Source organism: Gastrolobium bilobum, unplaced genomic scaffold (genome assembly GCF_033153095.1).
Source record: "Gastrolobium bilobum isolate Gb01-03AN ecotype WA unplaced genomic scaffold, APGP_CSIRO_Gbil_v1 utg20955, whole genome shotgun sequence".
Classification (NCBI taxonomy): Eukaryota; Viridiplantae; Streptophyta; class Magnoliopsida; order Fabales; family Fabaceae; genus Gastrolobium; species Gastrolobium bilobum.
Genome location: NW_026896977.1, coordinates 17755 through 33319, shown reverse-complemented (window position 1 = coordinate 33319; position 15565 = coordinate 17755). Strand labels below are relative to the sequence as shown.

The 15565-nt window shown below is 36.4% G+C and overlaps 1 pseudogene; it reads left to right on the top strand.

Annotated features, from left to right (window-relative positions):
• Positions 1-6948: 6948 nt before the first annotated feature.
• Positions 6949-11958, top strand: LOC133303164 (subtilisin-like protease SBT4.3; annotated as a pseudogene).
• Positions 11959-15565: the final 3607 nt, after the last annotated feature.

Below are 15565 nucleotides of genomic sequence, written 5' to 3'. Positions count from 1 at the left end.
AGCTTCCGACAGCGGATTGGTATGGATCTTCAACATCTCATCTTTATCTTCATCAGATCTCGGACATTGCTTCTGACTCAGCTTTATGTGTCCGGATAAAGGGATGCCCACTGTTTTGGCTTTGTCTATGCTGAATATCTTTAGAATTTTCTCAATATACTTCTCTTGACTCAGTCATAGTAGCTTCTTTTGTCTATCTCGGATAATCTTGATTCCGAGAATCTGCTTTGCAGGGCTAAGGTCCTTCATTGTGAAGGATGAGCTCAACGCCTTCTTCAGGGTGGCTATCCTCGATTTGTCTCTCCCTACAATAAGCATGTCGTTAACATATAACAACAAAATCAGAAAATCTTTGGCCTCATACCTCTTCACAATTACGCAGTGGTCTGCCTCAGTCTTCACAAACTTATGCTCAGTCATGAAGTATTCAAATTTTTTGTACCACTACCGAGGTGCTTGCTTTAAGCCATAGAGGCTCTTCTTCAAATAACATACTAACTCTTCTTGTCCTGGAGCTTGAAACCCTTCAGGTTGCTTCATATATCTCTCCTTCTAAATATCACCGTGAAGAAATGTCGTCTTCACGTCCATTTGTTCTACTTCAAGGTCCATCGAAGCCGTTATGGCTAACACGATTCGGACCAAAGTCATTTTCACAACAGGAGAAAAGATCTCCTCAAAGTCTACTCCCTTCTTTTGATTGCAGCCTTTCATCACAATTCTGGCTTTGTTTCTCGGCTTCTGGTCGTTCTCTTCATTCTTAATTTTGTAGACCCATTTATTTTTCAGAGCTCGTCTTCCTTTAGGTAACTTGGTTAGCTCATAAGTTTGATTTTCGTGCAAAGACTTTATCTCGTCTTGCATTTCCTTTTCCCATTCTTCCTTATCTGAGCTTGTCATTGCCTCATCATAACTCTGAGGCTCACCGTCTTAGCAAAAATAGTGTATTCATCAGGTGGGTATCTTGTGGAGGGTCTTCTTTCTCGAGTTAGATATCTCAGCTGTTATTCAGCTTGAGAACCCGGTTCATCATTCTCATCCCGGATCTCATCATCAACTCGAACCTCAGTATCTTGGTCATCATCAGCTTGTTGTTGGTCATCATTTTCTTCATTCTCTATATTTTCTCCCCCTGCCTCAGCTCGGACAAGAGGGATGGGTTCTTCACGTCTGACAGTAACCTGAACTTTGGGCTTCGAGATGTCATGAATGGTCTCATCTTCATGAAAAATCACATTTTGACGTCTCACTATCTTCTTGTCGATTGGATCCCAAAGTCGAAAACCAAACTCGAATTTTGGTGAACCGAGATAAATACATTCCTTTGTCTTTGCACGAAAGCTCGGCATCCAAATACCTTCAATTGATCATAGGCCGCTTTTCGACCTGTCCAGACTTGTTCTGGAATTTCTCCTTCAAGTGGTCGTGATGGTGAGAGGTTGATCAAGTCAACAGCAGTTCTGACGACTTCTCCCCAGAAAGATTTTGGCAATCCGGCATTGGACAACAAACTTCGGACATTCTCTTCAATTGTCCGGTTCATTCTTTCAGCAAGTTCATTCAGTTGCGGAGTCTTGGGGGCATTTTTCTCAAGTCGGATCCCGACGGCTCTACAGTAAACATCAAATGGGCCGCGGTACTCACCACCATTGTCAGATCGGACCACCTTTAATTTCTTGTCAGTCTCCCTTTCAACCATAGCATGAAACTCTTTAAAGGATTGGAGTACCTGGTCTTTAGATTTCAACAAATATACCCACACTTTGCGAGAATGATCATCAATAAAAGAAACAAAATATTGAGCTCCTCCAAGGGATCTCTCCGACATAGAGCAAACATCAGTATGGACGATGTCAAGAATATACCTGCATCTTCTGGGTTGGTCCGGTTTCACAAATGAAACCCGGTGTTGCTTTCAAGCTAGGTAGTGCGTGCAACTCTCCAAGCTTGGCCTTTCAACCCGGTCAATAATCCTTTCTTGTTCAGAATTTGGAGCCCTTTCACGCTCATGTGGCCGAGGCGCTTGTGCCACAGCTCCAAGCTGTATCCATCTCAAACAGAATTGGCTTCTCCACCATTTCTATTTCCTTGCATCACATACAAGGATCCTTCCTTCTTACCTCGGGAAACAACCAAGTTTCCCTTGGCCAGCTTCCATCTACCACTACCGAAGTAGTTCATTAACCCGACATCGTCAAGCTTACCTACCGAGATTAGGTTCAGTCGCATGTCAGGAACATGCCTTACATCTTTCAACACAAGTCGGCATCCGACATCCGTGGTCAGAGTTACAACACCGACACCAACAATCTTGCTAGTCACTTGATTTCCCATCTTCACGACTCCAAAATCACCACCTCGGTAAGAAGAGAAAAATCCTTTGTGTGGAGCAACGTGGAAGGAGGCACCGGATTCAACAATCCATGTGCAGTCATTATATGCAACATTCAAGTAATTGTCTTCGCCGAGGAGAAATATCTCGGCATTCGAGTTGGTAGCCACCGCAGTGGTGCTCTTGTCTTCCTTCTTCTTGGGAATAATTTGATCCGGCTTTACATAGCCATTCTTCTCGTCATTCTACAGAGTCATGCAGTTCGTCTTCTTGTGACCGGGCTTCCCACAATATAAGCACTTCATCTCATATTTTGGCCTAGACTGGCCTTAGGACTTTTCTCGTCTGTCATGACCCCGGCTCTTGCTACGACCCCGGGCGTCAGACCTTCCTCTATTCTCGGTCACGTTTGCCTCAGATGTGTTGGCTACACCTCGTTCCCTTCTCCTGGACTCCTCATTCAGGAGGCTGTCTGTCACGTCATCCATCTTCAATTTTCCTTCTGGAGCCGAATTACTCAAAGTCACCACCAGAGTATCCCAGCTTTCTAGCAACGAGCTCAACAGCAGCAAAGCCTGCATCTCGCCATCAATTTTCATCTCGACTTTTGACAGCTGATTCACAATCCCTTTGTAGGTGTTGAGGTGTTCAATCATGCTCATGTCGTCTTTGTATTCCAACTTCACAAGTCGTTGAACCAGGTGTGCTTTGTTCCTGGGAGTCTTCTTCTGAATCATGTACTCCAATTTGTTCCATAATTCGTACGCGTTCGTGAACTCGGACACGTGCTCAAAGAGGCTTTTGTCTATGTATTTCCTGATTGTAGCTACCGCCTTACCACTCAGGATCTTCCACTCCTTATCGGTTTTGCTTGCCGGTCTCTCTTAAAGGATAATAGGCTCATGTAAATCTTTGCAGTAGAGATGATCTTCCATCATCGGTCTCCAATAAGTAAAATTGTCTGCGGTCATCTTGAACATATCTCCGTTATGTGTTATGTCACTGGTCTCCATCTTGTCTCCTTCAAAACTCGTCAAACTCGGGCTCTAATACCACTTTTGGGTCAAGTCGGACCCTCAAGTCAATTGCGGAAGCGAAACAAAAAAATGCAAGAGGAGAGAGATGGAGAAGAACACAGTCAATTTGTTTAATGTGAAAAAACCTTCTCCAATGTGAAGAAGTAAAAACCCACGAGACATTAGTCCAGAATCAGACTTTCACTATAAGAATAATGAGTTACAACAATCAAACATCCCTAGTCTTTCACTAGAGGTACAATCAAACGTCACCTACAATGGTGGTAATCAAACTTCCCTAGAGAGGTGTCACTCAAACTTCTCTCTAGAGGTATTTTTCATCTCATCTCATCATATCTCTAAACCTCACACACTATAAGTTTATATAGAGGAGGGAGATAATTCTAGACATTGAACCACTCAAAGGATTTGACCCTTGAGCCTTGCACCAAAAATTGAGAGTTCCAACCTCTTGGGACTTGCGCCAAGCATTGAAGGAGGAGCAACTCCCAACAGATCTGAGTTAACCAGTTGGATAAGTGACTCACCAATTGAACCAATGACCCAATACCTCGACCGAGTCAATAATCGAGCCGAATTTTAAAACACTGTTTTTTTGTTGTTGATTTCATAACTTACGTAACTTTTTCAATAACATAAACATTCTAAATTTTTTTCACTCAAATTTTAAAATGTTTTACAAACTTTTGAATTAGATATTGTGATAGATTATTCTATCTACCATTTTTTCTGTCTACTTTTGCCTATCACTCTCCAATACCGTTATATCAAAATCTTAAATAACATTTATCTTTCTCTCTCTTCTTAAAATTCTGATCTAACGGTATTAGAGAGTGGTAGACAAAGGTAGGCAGAAAAAAATGATAGGTAGAATAACCTATCCCTTAGATATTAATATAACGAGTAAATGTTTAACTTGGTCTCCTAAAATACTTTAATATCATATTTATCCTTTAGCACAGACATTCACTTGGTCATTTAATTATATTAATAATAATTAAGATCATCTATGTCATTCTCTTGATGATCAATTTGATACATTTTAAAACCCAAGTTGGTATAGTAAAAAAATAAAAAAAATAAAAAACCCCAATTTCATATAAAAATGACAAAAGAATGAAACGTAAGTCACTAGTTATCATCAAATTACCTATTCAATACCATTAATTATAATTAAATGACCTATTTAATATCATCATTAATTACCTTTTAATGATATATTTAATATGATTAAGTATCATTATATACGAAGTTGAATTATTTACCAAAAAAAAAAACGAAGTTGAATACGAATAAAATAATCATTGTTATGAACCACTATTTTTAATAATAATAGGAAATTAAAAATAGGAATGAACTCATTATTTATTTAAAGGGAAAAACTCAAATTTAATGAAAACGTATAATGTTTACATAAAATAGAAAAATAGAAAATGAGTAGTCTTATGATTATTGTATCATTCTCTCTTTTTTATTTGACAAACGTCAACAATGGCCAACTGAATTCTTAAAGTCTTTTATGTCTCATGTGTCTCTTTCATTCTCCATGTCATGTGAGGTTGCTAATGAAAATAAAAAATTTATTATTATGTATAGACTCCCTTTCTTAAAGGTCGTATTCTCCAACCTCTCACAACCATAGCACTATTCAAAAAGTTTTTGATTTTCAATGAACCGGTTAAGAAATTTTAAAAAAAAATTGTATATGAATAATGTGTAATTAATATTTGCAAGTAAAATAAGCATGTATGATTTTCTTTTATTTCATGATTTAAATAACTTTTTCAACGAGTAATATTTTAAAAAATTTCACTACATATTTGAAAAGGTGTTAAAAACTTTCCAATTAGATATCAATATAACGAGTAAATGTTTCATTTGGTCCCCTAAAATATATAATTAATGTTACTTTTATTTTTTTAGCGTAGACATTCACTTCATCTTTTAATAATAATTAAGATCATCAGTCTCATTCTCGCGAGGATCAATTTGATACCTTTTAAAACCTAGTTTAATATGTTTTTTAAAAAAAAAAAAAAAGAGTAAAGACCTTTTGGGTCCCTAATAAAAAATACGGTCTCCACATTCATCCCTTACAAAAAAAACTCATATTAGTCCTTTTTTAGGGATTAAATTGGATATTCATTGAATTTTTGAGGGATCACATTTTCAAAGAACTGAAATTATAAAGAGATCAAAAGTTGACTTTTTTTTTGTAAGGGACGAAAGTGGAAAATGTGTTTTTTTTTGTAAGGGATCCAAAGGGAGCTTTACCAACAAAAAAAATCCAAGTTCATATAAAAAAATTAAGACAAAAGAATAAAACGTACGTCATTAATTATCTATAAATTTACCTATTTGATACCACTAATTAAAATGAAATGACCTATTTAATATGGTCATTAATTATCTTTCAACGATATATTTAATATTATTAAGTATCATTAAATATGAGGTTAAATAAGAATAAAATATTCATTGTTTTGAACCACTATTGCTAAATAAATAGGAAATTAAAAATAGGAATGAAATCTTTTTTTTAAGGAAAACACACAAAATTAATGAAAAAGTGTAATGTTTATATAAAGGGGAAGGATCCATTTACAAATTTTTTTTTTACAAATTACACTAAATATGACTGGTCATACACTCACTCTTGATTGAAGTATGACCGGTCATACTTAGTGTAGTTTATAAGAATTTGTAAACAAAAAGTTTGTAAATATAACATTCCCCTTATATAAAATTGAAAATAGAAAATGAGTAGTCATATAAGTAATGTATTATTCTCTCTTTTTATTTGACAAACATGAACAATAACCAAACATATTTTTATTTTCTTATGCGTTTCTTTCATTCTCCATCGCTTATTCTCCGTGTCATGTGAGGTTGCTAGCTAATTAACGAAAATGTAGAAGTAAATATTGTGTATAAACTCCCTTCCTAAAAGAACATATTCTCCAACTTCTGATTACCCACCTTAGCATGATTCACAAGTTGTTGATTTTCATTGAGCCAGTCAATAAATTAAAAAAAAAATAAAGTGTATATGAATAAGGTGTAATTAATATTTGGAAGTAAAATAAGCTTGGTAAGATTTTTTTTATTTCATAACATCAATATTCAATATTCTCATTAACTATCGTTGAATAGCCTTTAATATCATCATTAAATATTATTAAATTTCCTGTTCAATATTTTCATTAATTATAATTAAATGACCTATTTAATATCATCATTAAATATCTGTAAATGATATATTTAATATGGAAAAAGTGTATATCATTTTTAAGGACATAAAATTGTGTTATTTTAAGTGAGAGAAAGAGATAAATAAAGTGAAAAAGAGAATGGACAAAAAAGTATAAAAGTGTGGGTCTCACCTCTTTGTGAGAGTGAAATAACACAAGTTCATTTTAAAAGGAGAAACACTTTTTCCATTTAATATTATTGACTATCATTAAATATGAAGTTGAATAAGAATAAAATGTTTAATATTATTGACTACCACTAAATAGAATCTAAGTAGTCCTGTAAGTAATGCATTGTTCCCTCTTTTGGTTTGATAAACCTTAAACAATGGCCAAACTTATTTTTATTGTCTCTTGTGTCTCTTTCATTTTGGCAATTATGTTCTCCGTGTTGGGTGAGGTTGCCGATGAAAATCTAAAACTTCATGTTGTGTATATGGGTTCACTTCCTAAGAGACCATATTCTCCAACCTCTCACCACTTTAGCTTGATGAAACAAGTTATTGGTGGCTATAACGCAACAAATTCCATAATTCACAGTTACAAGAGAAGTTTCAATGGGTTTGCTGCCATGCTCACTAATCAACAAAGGGAAAAGCTAACTCAGATGAAAGGTGTAATCTCAGTTTTTCCAAGCAAAACTCTTCAAACCCAAACAACAAGATCTTGGGATTTTATGGGATTTCCTCAATCAGTCCAAAGAAGACAAACTTCTGAGGGTGATGCCGTAATTGGATTTCTTGACACTGGCATTTGGCCAGAATCTGACAGTTTCAATGATCATGGTTTTGGTCCTGTTCCCAAAAAGTGGAAGGGTACTTGTGCAGGTGGCAAGAACTTCACTTGCAACAAGAAGACTATTGGAGCAAGGTTTTATGTAGAAGAATCTGCAAGAGACAATGATGGCCATGGAACCCATATAACATCAATAGCAGCTGGGAACAAAATTTATAATGCAAACTTTTATGGATTTGCACAAGGTACTGCAAGAGGGGGAGTTCCATCAGCAAGAGTTGCTATGTATAAAGTATGTAGTAAAGGTTGCAATGAAGCCAATATCTTGGCTGCTTTTGATGATGCTATAGCAGATGGAGTTGACATCATTTCAATTTCACTGGGAACGAATTATGCAATCAACTTTGTTGAAGATGCAATTGCAATTGGTTCTTTTCATGCTATGGGAAAAGGGATACTTACGGTGAATGCTGCAGGAAATCATGGCCTTGATCCAAGCACAACAAGTAGTGTAGCACCTTGGATACTAACTGTTGCATCTAGTACCATAGATCGTCAATTCATTGATAAGGTAGTTCTTGGGAATGGAAAAACACTAGTCGGAAAATCAATAAACACTTTCACATCAAATGGAACAACATTTCCTATTGCAATGCAAAATGGGGATTCAGAAAAGTGCCCGAAAGAATTTGCCAGTGACTGCTTATGTTTAGATAGTCATTTAGTGAAAGGAAAGATTGTTTTATGTGGTGAAAATTTTCGAGGAGGGTATTTAGCTTATGACAATGGGGCTATTGGTGTAATCTCAAGGGTAGATACTGGATATGAATATTATACACCTGATGTTACTATATTACCTTCATTGACATTGTATTCCCATGACTATGCTCTTGTGGAATCCTACACAAATTCAACAAAAGATCCACAAGCTAAAATACTTAAGAGTGAGACAATTGAAGATCATAGTGCCCCTGTTGTGGCTATGTTTTCTTCACGTGGGCCAAATAAAATAGTTCCAGAAATTTTGAAACCAGATATTAGTGCCCCAGGAGTAGATATCTTGGCTTAGATATCTTGGCTGCGTATTCACCAATTGCTCCACCCTCACTTAGTACTCATGATAAAAGATCAGTGAAATTTAACTTGGGGCAGGTTATATTTACAAACTTTTTTGTTTATAAACTCTTACAAACTACACTAAGTAGGACCGGTCCTACATTAATCACACAGTGTACGACCGGTCCTACTTAGTGTAATTGCAAAAAAAGTTTGTAAACGGATCCTGTCCCATTTAACATATTGTCTGGAACATCCATGTCTTGCCCACATGTTGCTGGAATAGCTACATATTTGAAAACCTTTCACTTAGATTGGTCACCAGCAGCAATTAAATCTGCTATAATGACTTCAGCTCAACCTATGAAGAGTCCTGAGGATCATACTGGTGAGTATGCTTATGGTTCTGGGCATGTCAACCCTGTTCGAGCTGTTAATCCTGGACTTATCTATGACATTGAAAAAGAGGATTATATACAAATGCCTTTGCAACTTGGGTTATGATAATAAGAAAATTAAGCAGATATCTGGTGAAAATAGCACATGCTTTGGAGTTGCAGATAGATCCTTGGTAAGAAATCTCAATTATCCTGCTTTTGCAATCGATGTTCAGCTGAATGTGACTTTTAATATTAGATTTAATAGAACAGTCACAAATGTTGGGTTAGAAAACTCAAATTATAGGGCAACTATCTTACAAAATCCGCAAATCAACATCACGGTGGCACCAGAGGTTTTGTTTTTCAAATCACTGAATGAAAAGAAGTCCTTTGTGGTCACCATATCCAGTGATAAATTACCAAGTGAAAATGTGCTTACCTCTTCACTGATATGGTCAGATGGGATCCATAATGTGCGGAGTCCAATTGTTGTGAATATTAATAGTAAGTAATTATTGTAAATATCACTTTAATAAAAAATATTGGTTGTTTGCTATCCAATTTTACTGTATTGCACTTTCGGGTTCATTTCACTTTTTTTTTTATATTTTTTTGAAAATAATGTTATACCTTTCTTAAAATTACAAACTTTTATTTTAAATAATACAGGGCGAGTAATACAGTTACAAGTTGAGCAGTAAAAGGAACATATATAATATTTAGACTTCTAGGACTGAGTTTGTAATTTTAAAAAGATAGAGTGGTAATCCTTTTCTTTTTCTTTTTTTTATTACACTTTTTTCTTTTGGAAATTTGTATTACATTTAAGAAAAGCTTCGCCACCAACATATATATGTATTCAATATCAACATTAATTATATGTAATTGGCATATTTAATATCAATAATTATTATTTATTGACTTATATATATATATATATATATTAATATTATAGGTTAAAAACATAGGTAACTTCAATACTCTTCAATAACAACTTAATGTTTACATTTTTGTCCAAATGAACAAGGTGATAGGCTGAACACTAGTAATCAATAAGAATTGCTCGATCAAATTAAATGGGTAAACTTATGAGCTATCTTCTTGCCTTTATCTAAATACGTATATTCACAATTTCAGTGAGTTGCAATTCAACCCAAATCGTGATTATACGTATTTAGATATAGGCAATAAGATAGTTCCTGGGATATAACAACCCACACTACCAGGTTATGTAAATAAGAAAATCAAGCAAGTGTTTAAGAGATCAAGTAAGTGTTCAAAGAAATTGTAACAAGTTATAACAAGTAATGATCAAATGATAATGAAATATCAAGTCATGAAAACAAGAAATTAAACAAGTTTACTAGAAATCGAGTTAAATAATAGAACCTGCTACATTGTATTTAGTTAATCGCTACAACAATTCTGCAAAAAAGGAGAATTATGACAAGTTAATCATGTAATTAGCATGATAACATGAACAAGGGTACAATTCACGCCAAACAAGTCAATTAAGACTCAAATGTAATTATTATAAAAGTTTGTGGGTCAAAGTATAAATATGGTAAAGTCTAGGGACCATTTTGCAAATAGGAAAAACTTGGCCTAAACTTGATTTTGATGATATAATTGGAGAGTTTGGAGAAAATGATGGGTTAAATGTGATCTTAGATTATATTAATTATGATTATAATTGTTGATTATTTAGGTCAAAGTATGGTTAAGTTGTTAGCCAATCATAAGCTTTATAGGTCAAATTGGTTGAAAGTCAATGTTTTAACAACTTTATGATATTTCAATAGCCAAAGGCGGTTAGTATGTTGTTTTTCTTCAATCGACCAGCACCTTTAAAATAGAGAAAGAATGAGTCAAAAGTGAATAAAATGATAGCCAATAGAAATCAAGGTAAAGTTTGAAAAGTCAAAGATGACAAGCTTACATGTTAAGATACTTAAGCATTTCTTTTCTTGCAAGTCGGTCATACTTTTTCTTTCTTCTTCTACTTCATGCCTTCCTCTTTTCTTCTCTTGTGGTTGAGACCTTCTATGGTTGCATGCCAAGCTCACTAGTTCATCAAACACTCACTTTTATAGCTAGGTTTCTTCACAAAACTTCAAGCCTTGGACCTTGCGAACATAACCTCCTATCTAGTTTCTCTATTGGAGCCTTGAATCTATTATTTCTCCTCCATAAAGCTTCTTCCCTGCTACTGTTCATCATCTAAAATGATGAGCTAAATTACGCTTGAAGCTAAGAAAAGGCTTGAAAGGTGATTTGGAATGCATCAGTGACAAGAAACTTGTAACACCCCATTTCCACACACGAAATGTTACACTTATAAGGTATAGACGCACACTTAATTAAGTTGAATAAAGACTTATAAAAGTATCACAATAGTTCTCTTTAAATTTTATGTTCAGAATATAAAAGTCTTACATAACTTATTTTTTTAGGATTCTACACTATACAATCTCATAATTGCATAGCATCCAACTTACCACTAAAACATTACAGCTACCATTTCAGTAAAATACAGATAGCATAACATCTATTTATTGGACTATTTGTATACCTGAAACCCGCCATCCAAGAAATATTCAATACGCAATATACTTATATTCACAACTTCAGCATCTATCCATAGATTCCTACTTACTTTTAGCAAAACTTAAAAAAATACATACATCCTAGATGTGGTCGCAGACTACCTTATTCAGGCGGGATTCATACATGTCGCACGCATGCGGCATCTTCAACTATGTATTTTATAATGTAATATATTTTGATTTTTAGTGATTATAGTCGTTGTAAATTAGTGTATTCTTGAGCAACTGAATTGATAATTGTCTTATGTATTCTAGATTGACGTCGCCATTTGCAGTGATATGGTTAAGAGGTGGAAACCAAAGACACATACTTTTCACATGACGCAAGGCGAGATGACTATCACCTTGCAGTATGTGGCAGCTATATTGAGATTGCCTACTAATAGGCAAGTTGTTACCAGTTCTACCTCGTTGGATTGGGCGGCCGCCTGTGAACAGGTTTTTGGTCATTTTTCTCGTGAGGTCACTGAGCTCAAAGGTGGCAATCTACAGCTTGAATATTTTGATAGACTATATGCACATTGGGATCCGGTTGCTGTGGATCCCGAGCATGTATATTAGGAACATAGCTCCTGACCGACAAATCAGGGGGTAGCACTTTGCATACATTCCATTGCTCTGTGGTGGCTTTGAGGAGATTGGCAGTCATAGTTGGGGGGTCTGCGATTCTAGCACATTTGTTTAGACAGATATGCGAGTGTACAGACCCGGGCAAAGGTGACCTAGGTTGGTGTCATGCTCTGCTTTAGATCTGGGCATGAATCAAATTCCAACCCATTGCTCCCCTTATTCCTCATCCTACTCCGCCGGAGTGGCACTACGCGCAGCTATATTATCGATACATATTTGACTCACTGTGTAGGGATGATGTATGTTATATAATTTTAAAATTTGAAAAAGTTGTTACATATAGTAAAAAAAAGTACTACCTATGTGGTTATTTTTGTGTGTAGGTGGTTTGGCAATCGTATGGAGGTTACCAGTTCTTACATGCATCTGATCATGAGTGGTATTTGTGGATGGCGAGGACTTCGATTATCTGTTTTCACACTGTTGAGTATTGCCATCCCGACAGATGCATACGACAGTTCGGCAGGGATCAGTTGATACCCCGTAAGGCTAGGAAGCTCAAAGATGTACATGATCACACTCTTTGAGGTAAAAAAGATGATGATTGAGTTCGTATGCTGAGGCCTTTTATACATAGATAACATTCTCGGCAAAAAGACGATCTTCCATTGCGATATTTTCATCGTCATCTGTAAGAACCCGCACCGTTAATTAAGGTATTTAATTAATTAATTATGCAAAATTAGGAAATGATTCCATAATTGACCCTAATAATTATTATGAGGCTTTAATAATTATAGTAAGTGAGTAATAATGCTGAAAGTCTCTTTTCGGAAGAAAAGTGCAGATACCGGTTCTGCTAGTCGGTATAAATGCGTGCCGAAAAAGTATCCCGGAAAATTAATGTAGGTGCATGATAATTACTAGAATAATATGTAGGACTTGTAAAACGAGTTTCAAGTCCAGATAATGAGAACTGGTGCTGGAAACCGGTATTGGCTGGTAAAAGCGCGTACCGGAAAAGTGCTCAGAAAATTATAAGAAAAATATGATAATTCTTAGAAAAATGTCTAGTTTCAGAATCCAAATTTGGGATTAAAATGCTAAACGTAGAAATTAAAGTTAATACTGTGTGTTTAAGTGGCTTGGGCTATATAAGCCTTAGTGGGCACTAAACCCTAGGCCATATCACATTCTCTACGTGAGTTTGGAGCTGGTGGCTGCTGCCTTGGCCTTCTCCACCTTTGAGTAACCTCCCTTGTAGCCTTTCTTCTCCTTTTTCTTCACTAAAACACCTTGGGTGAGTGGGAATCATCTTTGTGAGTGAAAGGTGAGCACCTTTTCTGAGTTATGGTGGCTGCGGGAGCTGAGTTGTTTTCTGGTTTGGTGGCATTCTTGTTGTTGAGTGTTTTTCTTGGCTTGTGAGGCTTCAAGGAGCTTCCTTTGTGAAGAAAGATCCTTGCTTGGGTGGTATTTTCGTACACCTTTGAAGTCAGCACTTTGGGAGCTGATGGTGAGCTCCAAGAGCACCTCCAACCTCTGTTTTGAGCTTTGGTAAGCCTTGTCACCTTTGGTCTTGAGTCTTTGAACTTAAAAATGAAAGCTTGATGCATGTTAAGGCTTAAAGATGATAACTTGTTATGGGGTAATGTTGAACACACCTAGAAATGCATGTTTAGGTGCTTTAAATCGGTAAAAACCCAACCTTGGAAGGATATCTTCACGTAATGCATTTTCTGCATTCTGTCGTGAAATATCCGGATATGTGCCCGATGAATATCCGGATATGGGTTTTGTGTATCCGGATAATAGATATCCAGATCTGGGATTCTGGATATCCGGATATTGCATATCCGGATACGTCCAATGAGATATCCGGATATTGCATATCCGGATATGGTCCCGAGGAATATCCGGATATTCTGAGATTTCGTAGAACAGTAGCTGTGTTGTGTGTACAGTAGGCAATTGGGGGGTTTGTGGACCCTAGATTGATGAAGTTGAACTTCTGTAATTAATGAACTAAGTCAGAATTAAGTGATTAAGGACTTATGGCTTGGTATGGAGCCTTAAGACGTAAAACGTAAGGAAAGGCGTTGTCTTTAAGTTATATGCTTGTGTTGCATTATTATTGATATAGTATTGGTCCATAACAGATTGTGAATCTGCTGTGTTTGGACTTTGAGCTGTGGACTCTTGGCTTTTGGAGTTAGCTTGCAAGGTAAGTTTTCGTGTCCTCGGTTTAGCCATGTTGTGGTTCCACCATGTCCCATGGGGGTATGGTTTATGCATGCTGTGTACATGCTTTTGGATATTTGATATGTTGATTGAACTTTACATGTAATGGCTTTTAATATGCATGTGTTGTTTCATCTTGACGGGAAGCCTGAGTATGTAGCGCCATACAAGATGGTGTACCGGGGTGAATGCAAGTGGTACTTGCACGGTGTGTAGGTGATAGACGTATACCTGCACTGTCTCTGGCCAGTAGATCAGTATTGACACACATGGCATGATTATCTGCTGCATTGCATTGTTTTTGAAATGATAAATGATAAACTGCTTTTGAACTTATATTGCACATGTAAGTGAGCTTGGGGTGGAAGATCCTTAAGGACTCACTGACTTACTGAGGTTTCTAGATTAGAGATCTTACCCCACGTTTGGGGAATGCTTATTTCAGGATCAGGTAGAATTGGTACTGATGCCTCAGGCGGCGGGAGGCCGGAGCTTAGCTGATTATGTTGTTTCTGCTTATATGTTAGCATGACTGGATTTGGATGCTGTTTATGTTTCCGCTATTTATGATACGTTGTTGTTGAGACTGATGTTGGACATGTTGCCTTATTTGAGTGAGCATGGGGATTGTCCATGACACTTTCTGTTAGTACTTGTATTTGGAGTTGTATAAACTGTTAGATGGTCCGGTCTACGTTGTTGTAGTTCCGTGACTAGAGCCACACTTATATTATCTATGTTATGAGGTATTTCAGTTAGCTGTTTTATTGCAATTACATACAGGCGATGTTTTATTAATTGATTATTAAGCAAGATTGGTAATGTTAATGGCATCATAATTGAAAAGAAAAAGTAATTCCGCATTTTAATTAAGCGCAGCTTAATACGATATTATGATAACATTACCGGATATATATACAGGGTGTTACATTTATGGTATCAGAGCAATGGTTCGAGGGAAAAGCCTGTATGTATTGCAATTGCTAGGTTGTTTGGTTGTGTCTGTCTTTGTGTTTACTTCGTCGAATTTTATTATGATGATGTATATGTGATCACATTGCGTGGGCCTGATCAACTCATAATTTGTGTAACTTGTGCAGAGTCATGGTAAGGTCCAGGAGAACACGAGAGACTTCCGAGGATCAATCTGATCCTATCCTGACTGCATTGACTGAGATGCAAGCGGCAAGGTTAGCCGATCAGGAAGCCGCTAGAGTGGCCAACGCGGCAATGATGGAAGCTGTTCGCGAGGCGAACCGGATAGCCGTAGCTGAGGTTCGTGAAGCGAACTGGAGGACCACTGAGGAAGTCCTCGAGGCGAACAGGATGGCGAACATGACGATGATGAGATTCATGTTTG